This window comes from Ambystoma mexicanum, chromosome 9 (assembly GCF_040938575.1).
Source record: "Ambystoma mexicanum isolate Mex_15411 chromosome 9, UKY_AmexF1_1, whole genome shotgun sequence".
Taxonomy (NCBI): Eukaryota; Metazoa; Chordata; class Amphibia; order Caudata; family Ambystomatidae; genus Ambystoma; species Ambystoma mexicanum.
Window position 1 is genome coordinate 339102335 of NC_090931.1, and position 14363 is coordinate 339116697.

The following is a 14363-nucleotide window of genomic DNA, read 5'->3' on the forward strand; positions in this document are numbered from 1 at the left end:
TGAAAGCAATGATTTCCCATAGAAACCACCGGCAAAAAAAATGAAAAGACAGTTTCCAAAAGAAATCATTGTAAACGCTGCATGGCATGCACACATGCAAGGCGGCCTGTACTCTATTTGCACTGCGGAGTACAAACAGAGACATTTTCTCTCCAGAGTGCAAATGACAAAAATTGACCAGAGGGGACCTGCTTGCCATAAGTGCAAATATAAGCGGTCCCCTCCGAGCAATTAACATTTTTGAAGAAAATTAGCTCCTATTTAGGGACCAACCCAGTTATAAGGTGCAAATTCAACATCAATATCAGGAAAAATATGTGCTCCAGTGAGGTTAAATGAGGCAAGGGTTATATAATACAGCAAATACACAAATTGCAAATATGGCATAAACAGGCAATTGGAATGCAAATACAACAATCCACTGACTTTTAAGATCAAACAATCAATCTGCTGTCTTTTTACATTTATGTTCTATATGCTGTAGAAGAAATCAAACTCTGGATTTGAATCTTGGGTGAGGTTAATCTGGCAAATCTTTAATAGCAGCACTGCAAGTGAACACAAGCATTACAGTAAATCATAGCCAAAGAATCCCAAAGCTGTTTTTCCCACAGTCCCTCATACCACAATTTATATACGTTTTTAAATACATGGTAGCTCATGTTGTAAAAAATCATAATATGACAGCGTGGAGCCTTTACGTTTGCGCTGCACCATAAACGACTCCCCACGGGCACATTTTCAGCAACACGTGTATACGCTGCCTTTTGCCCTGCACATTTGCACTTTGCCACTCTAAGTGAGTAAATGCTGCCTGGCAGCGTTTACTTTTAATTATGAGCACCAATTGCCATGCTTGCATGGCAAGCAGTGCTCACAATTGAAATGAAAACCTTGTTGGGTAGGGTTTATTTTAACTGGGAACACTGCCTACCATCCACCATGCAAATGTTTGCGCTCTGAAACACTTGTTTATGAGCGCAATATAAATAAAATATCATATTATATCAAATGAATGAAAATAATCTGTGGCGTGAATGCAAGGCATTAAAGTCCGAGGCTTTTATGCCTTACATTCACATCACAGCTCAATGAAAAATGAGCCCATAGAGTCTTATAAGTGAAGGTAACTTATTATTACTCACTAGGGAGGATTACACTCCTTACAATGAGCAAACTTGACTTCTTTGAGGAGACAGGCAAGCCAGGTTTTTCAAGGATCGCCTAGCCGTCTTTAAGAGACAACAACACAGATGGTCATTCATAAATTAATAAAGGCTCACACTTGTTTATCACTTTTCATTTGAAGCAGTTTCGGTTAGTTCATCTGTCTAATCCTGGAAGAATAAGCAAGATTACAAAACATTTACTGAGGCTGCAGAAAGCAAGCGCAAAGGTACAATGGGCCTCATTACGACCCTGGCGGAGTGGGTTTACACCAGCGTTATTCGCGGCGGACCCGTCCGCCCTACTACGAGTTCCCGTAGCGCCATGGAGCGTTTTCCGCCTGGTTTTTCCGGGCGGAGAAATCCATGGCGCTACGGGACCTTGTTGTTAATTACGCCACCGTATTTTACGGTGGCGTAATTAACGCCTTCCCCACTCCCATTATACCCTATGGGGCAAAAATGGGAATGGGGAAGGGTAAAATGGGGGATGGGGATTTACCGCCCCCCCAAGGTCGGAAAGGGGCGGAAAATCCGCCAACCCCCATGGCGCTATCGGCAGCTTTCCGCCGTGCTCCATGGTGCATTTTGCACCACGATTTCCGCCAGGGTCGTAATGAGGGCCAATGCCTTTTCAGTGTGCCAAGTTTTTCATTCTAACAGCCAGCATTTGATTCAAAATGGAGTCTTCTCTAAACTATACTAGGCATGTGTGTTGAGCATAAGGCTTAGTTCTCCTACATTGGTATACTTTTCTCATTTCCATTTGATTACTCTTCTGTTTCATTTTCTATCTACATCCTTTAGGTAATCATGTATATGCAACCTCATTTTTCCTACACAATATTGCTTTGCCCTATCCATCTCCTCTATGGTAGCAGTACCAAAAGACGACTCAAGCTAAGAATAGTAGAGCATGAGTTTAATTCACAATCAGGACATCTGGTCGCCAGTGGCCTCACACTTCTCCACACACCATCACAGTAAACTAGTAACACAGAAATTCTTTGGAATTGAAAGGCACCAACTGTACCCATGGCAGAGATAACCGTGAGCCTAAACTCAGTGAGCCAGAGGGCTACTATCCCTTTGCTGTGTTGAACGTAGTCTGAACACGGATATGGAATTCATTTTGTGGCATAACTCTGTTCTCTCCTTCAGTGCAAGTTAGTCACACATTGGCTGTTACTGTCACCTGTATCACTCTCCCTCCCCCCTTCATGTATTGGTCTCAGAGCTATAATGTTGTCCTATTCATCATCATTATCATCAGCGCCATCATCATCATCACCATAATTACTTCATTTCAGTACATAACCATGAAAGTACATACAAGTGCGGTGCATAGAATAAAACCATTGCAGCGTACAAAATGCAAACGAGTCATTAAACATGCACAATGCAATCCATAAAATGGGCATATCTTTCGCAGTACAAGTAAGAATATTAATCATTATAAAACGGATAAAATTCAAATACATCAATTCATAAACATTTTAAATTTCATGTATACTAAATTGTTTTCCTGAATCCAAAAATAGTTACTCTCTTAGTTATACATGAAGGACTAAAGGAGAGAACTTAGCGACTGCAGCCTTGTACACCCTGGGCACACTATTAGGGATTGCTAATCGCTCATCTTTCTCTGCTCCTCCAGGCCATGCCCTGTTACTCCCTAACAGCAAAGATTGCATGTATTGCTTTGACCTTTTTACACAATTCTTCCGCTTCCATCAAACATTGAATACCACTGTTTAAAGAAAGAGAAAGTGTTGATGGGATTCCACTTTACCTGGGCAAAAGGGGCATCTATCTGCCAATTTCATATTCCACCTGGCTTTAGGTTAATATAGTTAAGCACATTTTTCAAACCGGAGCTCTATTGAGCAGGCTATTGATGAGACAGACATAATCTTCTATCAAATAGTTTTGTTTCAGAAACAAATGTCCATGGCCCATGGATAAATCCAAACATTTGGTTACGTATTGGCCTATTAAAAAGTCCCTTTGAGCATCAATAAGTTTGTCTGGTATTCTCATAAATAGCCTCTGGTAAAAATCAGGGGTGTTCTACTTTAAGCAAGTGGGGGTGCAGTTTGATCTGTCTAAACCACTGAAGGGAACGCGGATTCTGGTAGTAAACATTTAGACCATCCCTGAATTATGACAAAGAGTCACAGGAACAGATGCAAAGCCAAACTAATACAGGATTGACGTATATCTGATCAATGATGCATGTCAGGCCAAGTTCCATATGCAACGGTATGTTAGGTGTATTTTTCGAGACCTACAGTAATCTTTAAAAAACTGTATTTTCTGTCACAGTAGCCGGGGCCTTTTGATGTCCGCACAGTTCTGGTCCATGAATAGCGGCCGCCATGGCCTGAGCTCTATACATGTCTATTGCTGGAGCTAATAGATTTCTGCTGAAGGATTTTGAGAAACGTACTATACCATTGCACTTTCTACCTAATGTTAAATTGATCTTGGTAGTATGTTCGTTCCTTCCATAGCCCGTCTCATGGAATTCCAACACCCAGGTAGTCAAGGGACCTCTTCTTTTTTCTTGTCATCAACAATAATATCTGTTCCTGTGCGGGGACCATGGTGTTTGCCGAACCTCATCATCTTTGTTTTGTTCGTGTCAATTTCCAGGCCTTGCCCATGACAGAATTTAACAAAATGATCTGTCAGTCTAACAAGTCCCGTCGGTGTGCGAGACATGATTAAAACAACGTCAGCAAAGCATAAAATGCCAATTCTATCACTGCCTAAAACGGGATCATCGGATGTATTACTTGGAAGTTCACTCAGCACTCCATCAAACAATAGCTTAAAGAGAAGCAGGGCTAGGATACAACTTTTTGTTAACCTCTTGCTGACAGGGAGGGATTTTAGTACTCTCTCCTCCTAGCCCCTATCTTACCCTTGATGACGTATTCCTGTATAATTCTAGAATTGCCTTGAGCAATGGCAGGCAAACCTTTATTTTGTAAAGTGCTTGCCATAATGTATACCTAGTGTAGATCTAGGTATGCTTTCAAATGCAGCCGTTAAGCCTTTAAGTCTACAAAAATATTATAAGATACATATTGCCACGCTTGGTTTACTATATTTGTCAAGAATCATAGATAGTCTAAATACCTGGTCTATGGTGCCCACACCTTTGGTAAACCCTGCCTGCAAATGACATAGAGCCTTGATTTCTAAAACCCAATCTTCTAGTTCAATTTGGAAGATTTTGACAAATATTTTGCTACTAGCATCAGCATCCAATAGTGAGATAGGCCTGTCATTTTCAGATATGGAAGGGTTCCCTTTTTTGAAAATTGAGACTATCTCTGCTACATGCCAGAAGTGTTTTTTTTTAAGCCGGTCTTTGGGATGCCATTAAAGAGGAGCTGGAGAAATGGAGCTCATCTACCGTGTTTGCTCATGTATAGTCGGGATCTGGGCCTTACCTTGTGGTTGCATACCAATGGCAACCAAAACTTCCTCTGGTGTCACTTCTACTAGAGCTGAATCTAAATGAGAACACAGGTTCAGAACTCTCTGGTGATCTAATTGAAAATCTGCTTTTTTTCTGCATAGAGGCCCGAAAAGGTGCTCTTATCAGGTATCCTCTGTGTCTGCTTGGATAGGATTCTTCTTAGTTTGATTTCCTTTGGTAGGTATCCTGCAGAAATCATTAGTGTTTTTGACTATGGCTGCCTTTTTAAGGGCTTCCCAAGTTTCGAGTGACTTCGCTTTTTTCTTCTCATTAAGGAGAATCTAATACCTTACAACTTTGTTTCTATACCTTACAACTTCTTAATTTACCTCTACAGTATTGGATTTAAGGGCCCTCAGTAAATTGGCCTTCTCAGCTTTGCATTCTCCATCATACCAGATATTTCGCACCACCTGGAGATCTGTCCCAACTTTCATAGATTTGAAAAATAAGGTGCTAGTGCTACTGAAACTAAGGTGGCTGAATCTAGGATAGTCTGGTAATCCACATTATACAGGTTAAATACTGTTTCCAGTAATGGGATATTTTCTTGGTAAACATTTGACAGGTTGTGTTTTAAATTGGGATCCTCCCATTTTACTCTCTTCCTATAAGTAGGGTGTATGACATGATTACATTACTTCCCCGGGTGGTGCTTTTTTTTCTCCATTTTCTTATTTTCTAACATGGGAAGGCAATAGGGAGGCTCTTCCTCTTGCCTCCCAACATTATAAAACCACAATTCCCTTTCTCCCCACCCCAACTTACTTGGAGGACCGTAGCCTTGGGCTCCAGTCCCCGATGCTCTTCCCATCTGGCTGCCTCCACTAAAATAGAAAAGGGAAAAGGACTTTTTTCAGATGACGGCAGGCATTTTGGAATATGGTTTCCACGGCTGTCATCTGAAAAACCGACCTAGTCTGTTATCTATTTTATTGGCAGTGGCCATTTTTTTATTTTCTTTTCCGACGGGAGATGGGCTCGTGAAATAGCTGGGCATGAAAGCTATATTAACAGAGGTAATATGTTGTATAGTATATGGTTTGCGGTTATTATACATTCTGTTCTAGACCACCCACTCTTTGCTTTGAAGACACCATCAAAGTGGATCTCCTCACTTGGCAAAAGACAGCTTCCATTGACTTTGCTGCCACTGGGCCATGGAGGCCCTCTTGAATTTGATTATTTGCAAGTGCTCTTCCAGGTCATATGCTTTTTATTTTCACTTAAATGTTCTCCTGTATTGCTTTTTTGAGGCCTTAACGATCATCCACAATGTGCTGCTATTCCATTCCTGTCCTTACCATACCTCATAGATCAGCCTGCTGTCCCATACATTATCTGTACGTCAGGAAAAAGCCATCCTCTTCCTTTCAGAATAATCTTCCTATACCTCTTTAAGTGCCCGCATCTTAAGCTCTTCATTGTATGCTTCTTAACTGGTGATTTGCTGTGGCCAACACTGTGCCATTTCTGTTGTTCCTCATTACCATCCCTTAGGTTACTTTATGTTTTATTGCGTCCTGATTAAACCATTCCCCAATCCTCTTCTTGTTTGGTTTGTCCCCTCGGGCAATTTACTGCTCTGTGCTATCTTTCCCAAAAGACCTTTTGGATTACAAATCATATTTAAAGGATGTTCGAATTGTTCATAAATCCATTCTGCATTGGCGTCTTCCTTTAAGTTTGACAGTTGCAGTCACTCTCTCCTGTATTGCTACTGTTTATTTCCACCTAATTTATATCATTCCACCAGCCACAGCAGTTGTTTTTGACTTTGGCCCTCATTACAAGGCAGGCGGTGGACCATGGTGCAGTTAGCACCATGGTCCATGCCGGATTCCGCCATGGTGGATGGCGGAATTACCACCCCATTCCAAGGTGAGTGGGGCGGTAATTCCCCATTCACCATTTGCCCTTCCCCATTCCCATTTTTGCCCCATAGGGCATAATGGGGATGGGGAAGGCGCTAATTACGGCACCGTAAATTACGATGCCATAATTAGCTCCAAGGTCGCTTAGCGCCTTGGACTTTAACACCTGCAAAAAGCAGGCATTAAAGTGTGAATCAGGCGTTAAGGGTTTAACGGCGCTGACGCTCTTTACGGCGCCGTTAACCCCTTAACGCCTGACTTGTAATGAGGGCCTTTGTATGTTAACTAATTTGTCACAACATGCTTTCTCATCCTATGAATGTTTTTCCGGGTGACTTTAAATTACACTGGGTAATCCCGCTGATGACACTGACCCATTTCTCTGTTACTTTCGTTTTACTGTGGACTTTGTCCAACATATTGATCTCCCCACTCGCCACTTGATGTTCGCATCTTGTGCCCCTTAGACATCTCTGTATTTCCCCTCATTCTTCTGCCTGCGTTGGTCCAAACCTTGTCTCAGTTCTGTTTTCCTCTCCTTTCCTAGCCTGTTCTTCCGGATCCCCTTCTGAGCCCTAAAGAACCAGCTACATTCCTTAGGAAGGTGCCACCCTACATCGTATCTACTAAACAGCGGTAGTCTGCTTCTACCTATCCTTCCACTGCCTTCTCAGACACCATTAGGGCTGGAAATAGAAAATGGACGGAGGATAGCACAGGGGCAACGTGCTGGTCTTGGAAGCAAGACTATGCAGAGCAACAGAGGTTTGAATCACGGATCCGCGCTTAGAAAGCGAACTCGTATCGGTATGAAGCGCGTTATAAGAAACCAATAATTCAAAAAAAATAAATACATTTATTGACGGAAACATCACTCCTTAGGAGGGACGGGGCTTTGGGAAGGAGGGGGTTTGGCCCATTGGACAGGTAGGTTGCACAACACAGTGTCTCTATATAGAACCCAATCCTGGTGATTTGCATACAAGCAATTTTAATTGTTAAACATGTCGTATAGTGATTCATTAAGAAAGCCTTTTAAGAAAATAATGGACTCTTCTGTTTTGATTGGTCACAATATGCGCCCTAACAAAGAGATGTCAGTAAAATGCAGGAAATAGATATCAGTTTGAACAGCTGCAAAATTGTATGTGAGGCTTCGGCAGTTTCTGTATGCAGACTCCAGTACTGCGTGTTCTGAACGCGTGTTGAAGAATGGGTTCTGCAGTGGAGCAACCTCCGCTACAACGAGCACACTGCTTTCAGAAGGCTCGGCACGAACGCTGAGTCTTCTGAAAGCAGTGTGCTCGATGAGGCTCAGGATAATAATGGGTTGTGCAGCATGAGCAGCCTGTGCTACAATGAGCAGATCTGCTCGATGAGGCACAGGATCTGTAAGAGTCGTGTCTGGGACCCCTGTGTCTGACGGATGGAGCAGTGCGTCGGCAAGACATTTTTTACCAGAGTGCCGCTCTGTCTGTTTCCAGCCCATTTCCTGCACTGGACAACATCATCTTGCTCTCAACACCGCAACTGTTGCTGCAGATGAGCAGAGCTTCACTGATGTACTGGAAATCCTATGACTCTCCATGAACTTAAAACCTAATGGCACCTAAACAAAAATAATTTGATTTCTGCACAGCCTTTGCAGAAATCAAATAATTTTTCTCCTGGATTTGTAGGATTTCCAAGATGCAAGCCGCCCGCACAAAACATATCCAAAAGAGTTTGTTAAACTGATTAAACACTGTCTGAACCGAAGTTCCCCATCTTAATCTCTGCATTGAACTATAACTTCATTGAGAAGGTGGACTATAGTCACTTCCTTTACACCCTCATTTTCGATTACTCGACTGTTTCATCTCAGGTCACTCTCTTCTGGTCCAAATTTAAGCTGATCTCTCTTAAGGATTTGCCAGACATCCTGACATGTATGAAACCGGCCTCTCTTGTTATGGCTATTATCTAAGCCAACTCAAATCTTTGCTTACTATTAATAACATCTCCTTGGCTTAGGCTATTTTCCTCAGAATTTGAAACATGGGCAATATACACTGCTATTGCCTCATCTAGTTTACCCCTCCTGGGCACTTTGAAAAGTGAATAAAGTAGTTTCTTACAGATCTCCCTTTCTCCCACCCTTTGGGCTTCCACCCTCGATGTAGCAAAGCGACTTCTACCCTGCATGCATTGTATGATACTGTGCAAATGCTGGATGTGGAGGATGCCTCTAAGATCTTTCTTCCTGATTTCCCAGCTGAATTTGATCTTGTTGGACACCAAAATTGCTTCTGTTCTCATCTCCTAGATGTGTTTGAAATGTCATGTTCTGGAGAGGATTTGCTCATTTTTTTATCATTCAGCTGGGATCCTCCAGTCGTGACTCCTTGCACATGCCCTCAGTGTTAATCATTTCTCCCAAGTTCATTTACATCCACATGTCACCTTTAGGGATTATGCTCAGGGGCCTAGGTATTGCAATCCATAAGTATGCTGATGACACCTAACTTATCTTTGCGTATCATCAATAGCGGACATTTACCACCTCAAGACCTGTTTCATCGACTTGGGGATATGGATGTGTTCTTTTTCCTTTAAAAATCTTTCCAAAACTAAGTTTAGTCCACTGACCTCCTCTTGTTCTCTGCCCCACATTAAGCACTGCGTTTCTGCATCATACACCCATGGTATTTCTTGCATGCAAATGTACTATCCACTCTTCTCCTAATTTCCAGGCACACATAAACCCCATCACTAAATCCTGTTGTACTCTCCCATGTGTTTTCTTACCTCTGTTCAAGCAGTGGTTCTTTCCAGGATGGAGGTACACATTCTGTTATCTTTGGTCCTTCAGCTTCTTCTCATGCACAGCTTAAGTCTGGTCATCACTCAGCTTCCTGTCTTACTTCTGGTTCTTCTAAATGTTAGCCCATCAATCCCTCCGTTTTTCCCCACCTCCCATTTTTCTACACTCATTATTTACTGAACCTTTTCCCAAAGAATATTTGTCTTTCTTCTTAAGGTTTTCAGCTTACTGTTGGTTTGCACTGCTTTTGTGTTCCCTAATGAGTTTACAGCACTTTGTCTCCTCATCTCGGGATAACAAGCACTAGGTTATATTATTCATAAATGAATATGGTAGCAAAGATATGTGCACATTGAGGCCATACCCAAATAGACCTGTTCATGTCTCTGGCCATGAGGAAATGCAAGATATTTTGTGAAAGATAGTTTCCACAAGAGTGGTCAATGGGAGGTTCTTTAGTGTTGGACTGGGTGCAGCCCCTTCAAACCATCTCTATCATTTCTTAGGTTTTGAGAAAAGTGAAGTTTCATCATTTGGAGCTCACCTTGATTGCATGGGTTTGGGTGGGAGGGACATGGCATTCAGTCAAACCTGCTTGATTTACAACTGTGCCTGCTAATGAATCTTTGATTAGGGATGGACAACCGCTCTATGAAAGGCGCATCTAATCTCACACACTTTGTGTCTGAATAACTGCAGGCTCAGTATGTGACGTTAAACGATGGGTACCTTACAAATTAACCGATGAATTCAGTCCTGGCCCAGACAAGGCCATTCTCGAATTCTTGTTACGTGAGCATATGGTAAAACATTTGCAAATTGGTTTCCTTGTTAAAATCACATCTGCTAATTGGTTAATGGATTGCAACATTTAAATGTCGACACCCCTTGCACAATGTTTCTGCAGGATCAAGTAATCTTTATTTTAATCCTTTTTTACCGAGGTGGAATTAATAATAATAATTCAGCTGTTTTATATAGTGCTAAGGCATGGAATACGGTTTCAGAGCATGTTGTAACTAATGTCAGTTATTGCTATCGTTATTGCCTACAATGTGGTACTCACTTTCTTAATCCGGGGAATACATGTGCTCAAGGGATGCAGTGACTCAACTGGGATATTAAACACATGGTGTGCAGCATCGCTGTGTTCCCTAGGCAAGCACTTTGCACTTAAGCTATCCTCCTGGCAATAATACTTTCAATTTAGTCAAAGCATTCAGCTGCAAGTATTTGCTTCCCACCCTCATTATTCATCGAGGCTATGAACAGTAAGGATGTGAAATTAACTATCGTACTCAGCCTTACGACATTTCAGATAGTGCAAGAGCTAAGACATAGATAAGGAAGGGAGGGGGAGAGTGGAAAGGAAATGGAAACAGACAGGCGACTACCGTACTAGGCCTGACGACATTTCTGGTAGAGCCGGAGAAAACCAAGAGGTGAGGGAGAGGGATGCAGAAAGGTAGGGGAGGAACAAAACAAGCGACTATCATACTAGGCCTGACAACATTTCATATAGTGCTGGAGGGGTGGTGGGGAGGAAAAAAACAGTAAGGGGAGGGGGGAGGAGACAGACGAGGTTGCTATCATACTAGGTCCAGGGACAATTCTGAAGAAAGTAAGGGGAGGAGATGGAAAAAGGAGAAAGGGGGAGGAGGAGAGAACAGAGAGTAAGCAGTCAAAAACAGTGGGGAAGCAAGAGGGGAGAGCGAATACAATTGCAGAAGTCAGTAGTAACACAATGTTGCAAGCCAGGATACAAGATGAAGATGGGAACAGCATGATTCAGGGCCACCATGAGTACAAGATGCAAGGAAAGTCCAGCATGAGAGTTGAGAAAGGGTGACGCACCGTGAATGAATGAAGTCCATAAAAGTCAAATCCAGCATTGGCCACAAGACAGTGATGGTGAAACCAGAATTTATCAGGACAGACACCTGCAGAAGTAGGCTTGAGTGGGGTGAGGGGGCGGGAAGGGTAGAAGAATCAAGCAAAACAGGCAACACCTGTGTGCGAGAATGGTGGGGGCACAAGGGAACATGACGGGGGGACGAGAGGGGGTGGGATGGCCTGTGGGGACAGAGGGAGTAACACATGTTGGTGCATGCTTACCTGCTGTCTGAGCAGGGGTTTGAGCCCTGGGTCCTCCCAGTCCGAACAGGAATTGCCCTTTTCTTCGTCTGCCCTTCGCTTAGGACGCCCGGGCGAGAGACACCCTTGATCTAAGAGTTAAGAGCAGGAAGGAAGAGGCAGGGCTAAGAATGTGGCTGGTGCTTAGGCCATGTGACCTATATCCACTTGCACCTGTTCCCCATCTGCAAAGGAAAGAGGCTGGAGGGCTCCTTAAGTAGGGAAAAAGAGAGGCAAGCAGGAAGGCACCAGGTGGGCGGGGCTTGCTAAGTGGTGAAAAAGGGTGGCAAGCAGGAAGACACCAGGTGGGCGGGGCTTGCTAAGTGGTGAAAAAGGGCGGCAAGCAAGAAGGCACCAGGTGGGTGGGACTTAGGCCAGGTGACCTAGATCCACTTGCACCTGCTCCCCATTTGCAAAGGAAAAGAGGCAGGAGGGCTCCTTAAGTAGGGAAAAAGAGCAGCAAGCAGGAAGGCACCAGGTGGGCGGGGCTTGCTAAGTGGTGAAAAAGGGCGTGCAAGCAGGAAGGCACCAGGTGGGCAGGGCTTGCTAAGTGGTGAAAAAGGGTGGCAAGCAGGAAGGCACCAGGTGGGCGGGGCTTAGGCCAGGTGACCTAGATCCACTTGCACCTGCTCCCCATCTGCCTATATAAAAAGCAAATGTCCAATGAAGTTTCAGTGACAAAAAGAATGGTTTTCTCAACAGACAATCTCCATGTGGATAACCCACTTTATCAAAATATGTTATGGTTTTGAGGAGTGTCCAGAAGGGAGTTGTGAATATTCAGTCACAAGCAGGTCCTTTATGCTGAGAGTGGTTTCAATGTTGATTGTGAGGCTACACCTTGGCAGTCAGTATATACCTTTATGAAACACTACTTTTCTTCAGACATTAAAAACTGCTTTGCACAGGTGGACACGTGGATGAGAGCAAAACAGACTAAAACTCAACCCTAGCCAAACAGAAGTGAGGCTCTTCAATCGTACAGGTTCTAAGACCACTGCACTCACATCACCAGATGAGACAGCCCTTTTCCCAATGTCGTCGACCACAGCAATTCTTCTTGGACCCACAATGAACAACACCCTCACTCTGCCGATCAGAACCATTGTCAGACGCTGTTTCTCCTAGTCATGCGTGATATACCATATCTTACCTTACTTAACATTCACCCACAACTAAACTGTGCGAACAGCCTCTATCTTGGACTCCAAGATTACCCAATGAGGAAACTTCAAAGAGTTCAAAATGCAGCAGCAAAACCTCATCTCTTCATGAAGCGATTTGAAAATATCAGTGTAGCGTTATGTATTCTCCACTGGCCACCCATAATAAAAAGGGTCCAATTCAAAACCCTGTTCATCACTCATTGTTCTTACCTTGGAGGTGGGCCTTCCTTCTTCAGACGTAGGTTTCAACAATACACTCTCTCCAGGACACTTAGGTCTAGCAAAGCTGCACTAATACTAGTCCCACACGTCAATAATTAGCATCAAGGAGTATACTCTAATTCGGTATCTGAGCATGAAACTGTGGAACACTCTACCCAACCCTCTTGCCTGGAAGTGAACCACCTGACATTCAGGAAACAGCTCAAGACTTGGATTTTTGAGCAGTTTGAAAGAAATTAAAGATAATAATAACTGATTTAGAGTTGTGCACCAGCAATTGTGGCTACTTCCGGAGAAGCAGTTGTGAAACACTTCGCTCTACCATATGTAGAAAACAAATTTGATTAATGGGTACTCATTGCATGAAACTGTCTACATCTGAATCACACTGAAATCTACAACCAAGAGCCAGGAAGCAACACCTTATCTCCCTTAGTAACCTCCTATACCCCCTCTTATCCCTCGACTAACTCCTCAGTACTAAAATCATGAATCCTTACACTACCCATACTCCTTCAGATGACCAACAAGGTCTAGTGCACTCAACAAACAAGACTCATAGCCTATCCATTTTCTATCAACAACCATTCTGTCAATGTTGGCATTTCACAATCTAGGCAGTGCTCTTACTTCTCACCTACCCAGTGCGTACCAAACAAGATAACATAGAGATGTTCATATTGGCACACAGGTAAGAGGTACCTCCTATCTGCAGCCATCAACACCACATGTTTCTGCATTTTCCTTCCTGCTATCCGACTAGCAAACCCTGTCCTCCTTTCTTACAGAGCCATGTACAAAGGAGCTATATAAGACCAATTTACATTACATTATGGCAATAACACTCGATCCGGTGGCAAAGTATTGTCCCAGGGCCACGTTATATGCCTGAGCAAAGTGAGGGCCTTAACTAAGAGCCCCAGTGCTGTTACCATCTGATCTGGTGGGCCGTATCGGATGTTATTGCCATTAGCACCCCAGGTTTCCAATCCGAAACTCAGGTGCTGATAGCATTGTATTTTCTTTGAATAAACAGACTGCCTCTCAGCGTCCCGTTAATTCAAAGAAAATACTAACTTCCATGATGGCACAGGACGGGTGCTGGAGTGACAGCGGCAGTTGGGCTGCCACCAAAGATTATGGAGTGGGGTAGGAGGGCGGGGAGTGGAGGAAACGGTCACCGGAAGGGAGTTGAGGGTGGGGGAAGATGGCAGGCTGCACAGAACGCAGGCTGAGATCATGGGATTCAACCTGCGATCCAAACAACCTGATTGGTTGGGTCCCTCGGCTGAAGGTGCTAATACTTCTTGAACCTAGAAAGGATTATATGAACCATGTTTGTGTTGATAATATACAGTGAAAATACATTATTTTCCCTTTTTTACTTTACCTCTTATGGAGTGATTGTTTATCCTATACAGATACATCTCTAAGAATCTCTGCTCATTGAGAGAGTGAGACTGGGCGTGTACACCACTCTATAAGAGCAGTCTTCTTTACCCAGCCTTT

General features: G+C 43.3%; 1 protein-coding gene across 1 annotated transcript in view; it reads left to right on the plus strand.

Annotated features, from left to right (window-relative positions):
• The window catches only part of LOC138487325 (uncharacterized), a 2513852-nt gene that overhangs the window by 1862092 nt on the left and 637397 nt on the right, over positions 1-14363 (plus strand). The gene's annotated exons all lie outside the window — the stretch shown is intronic.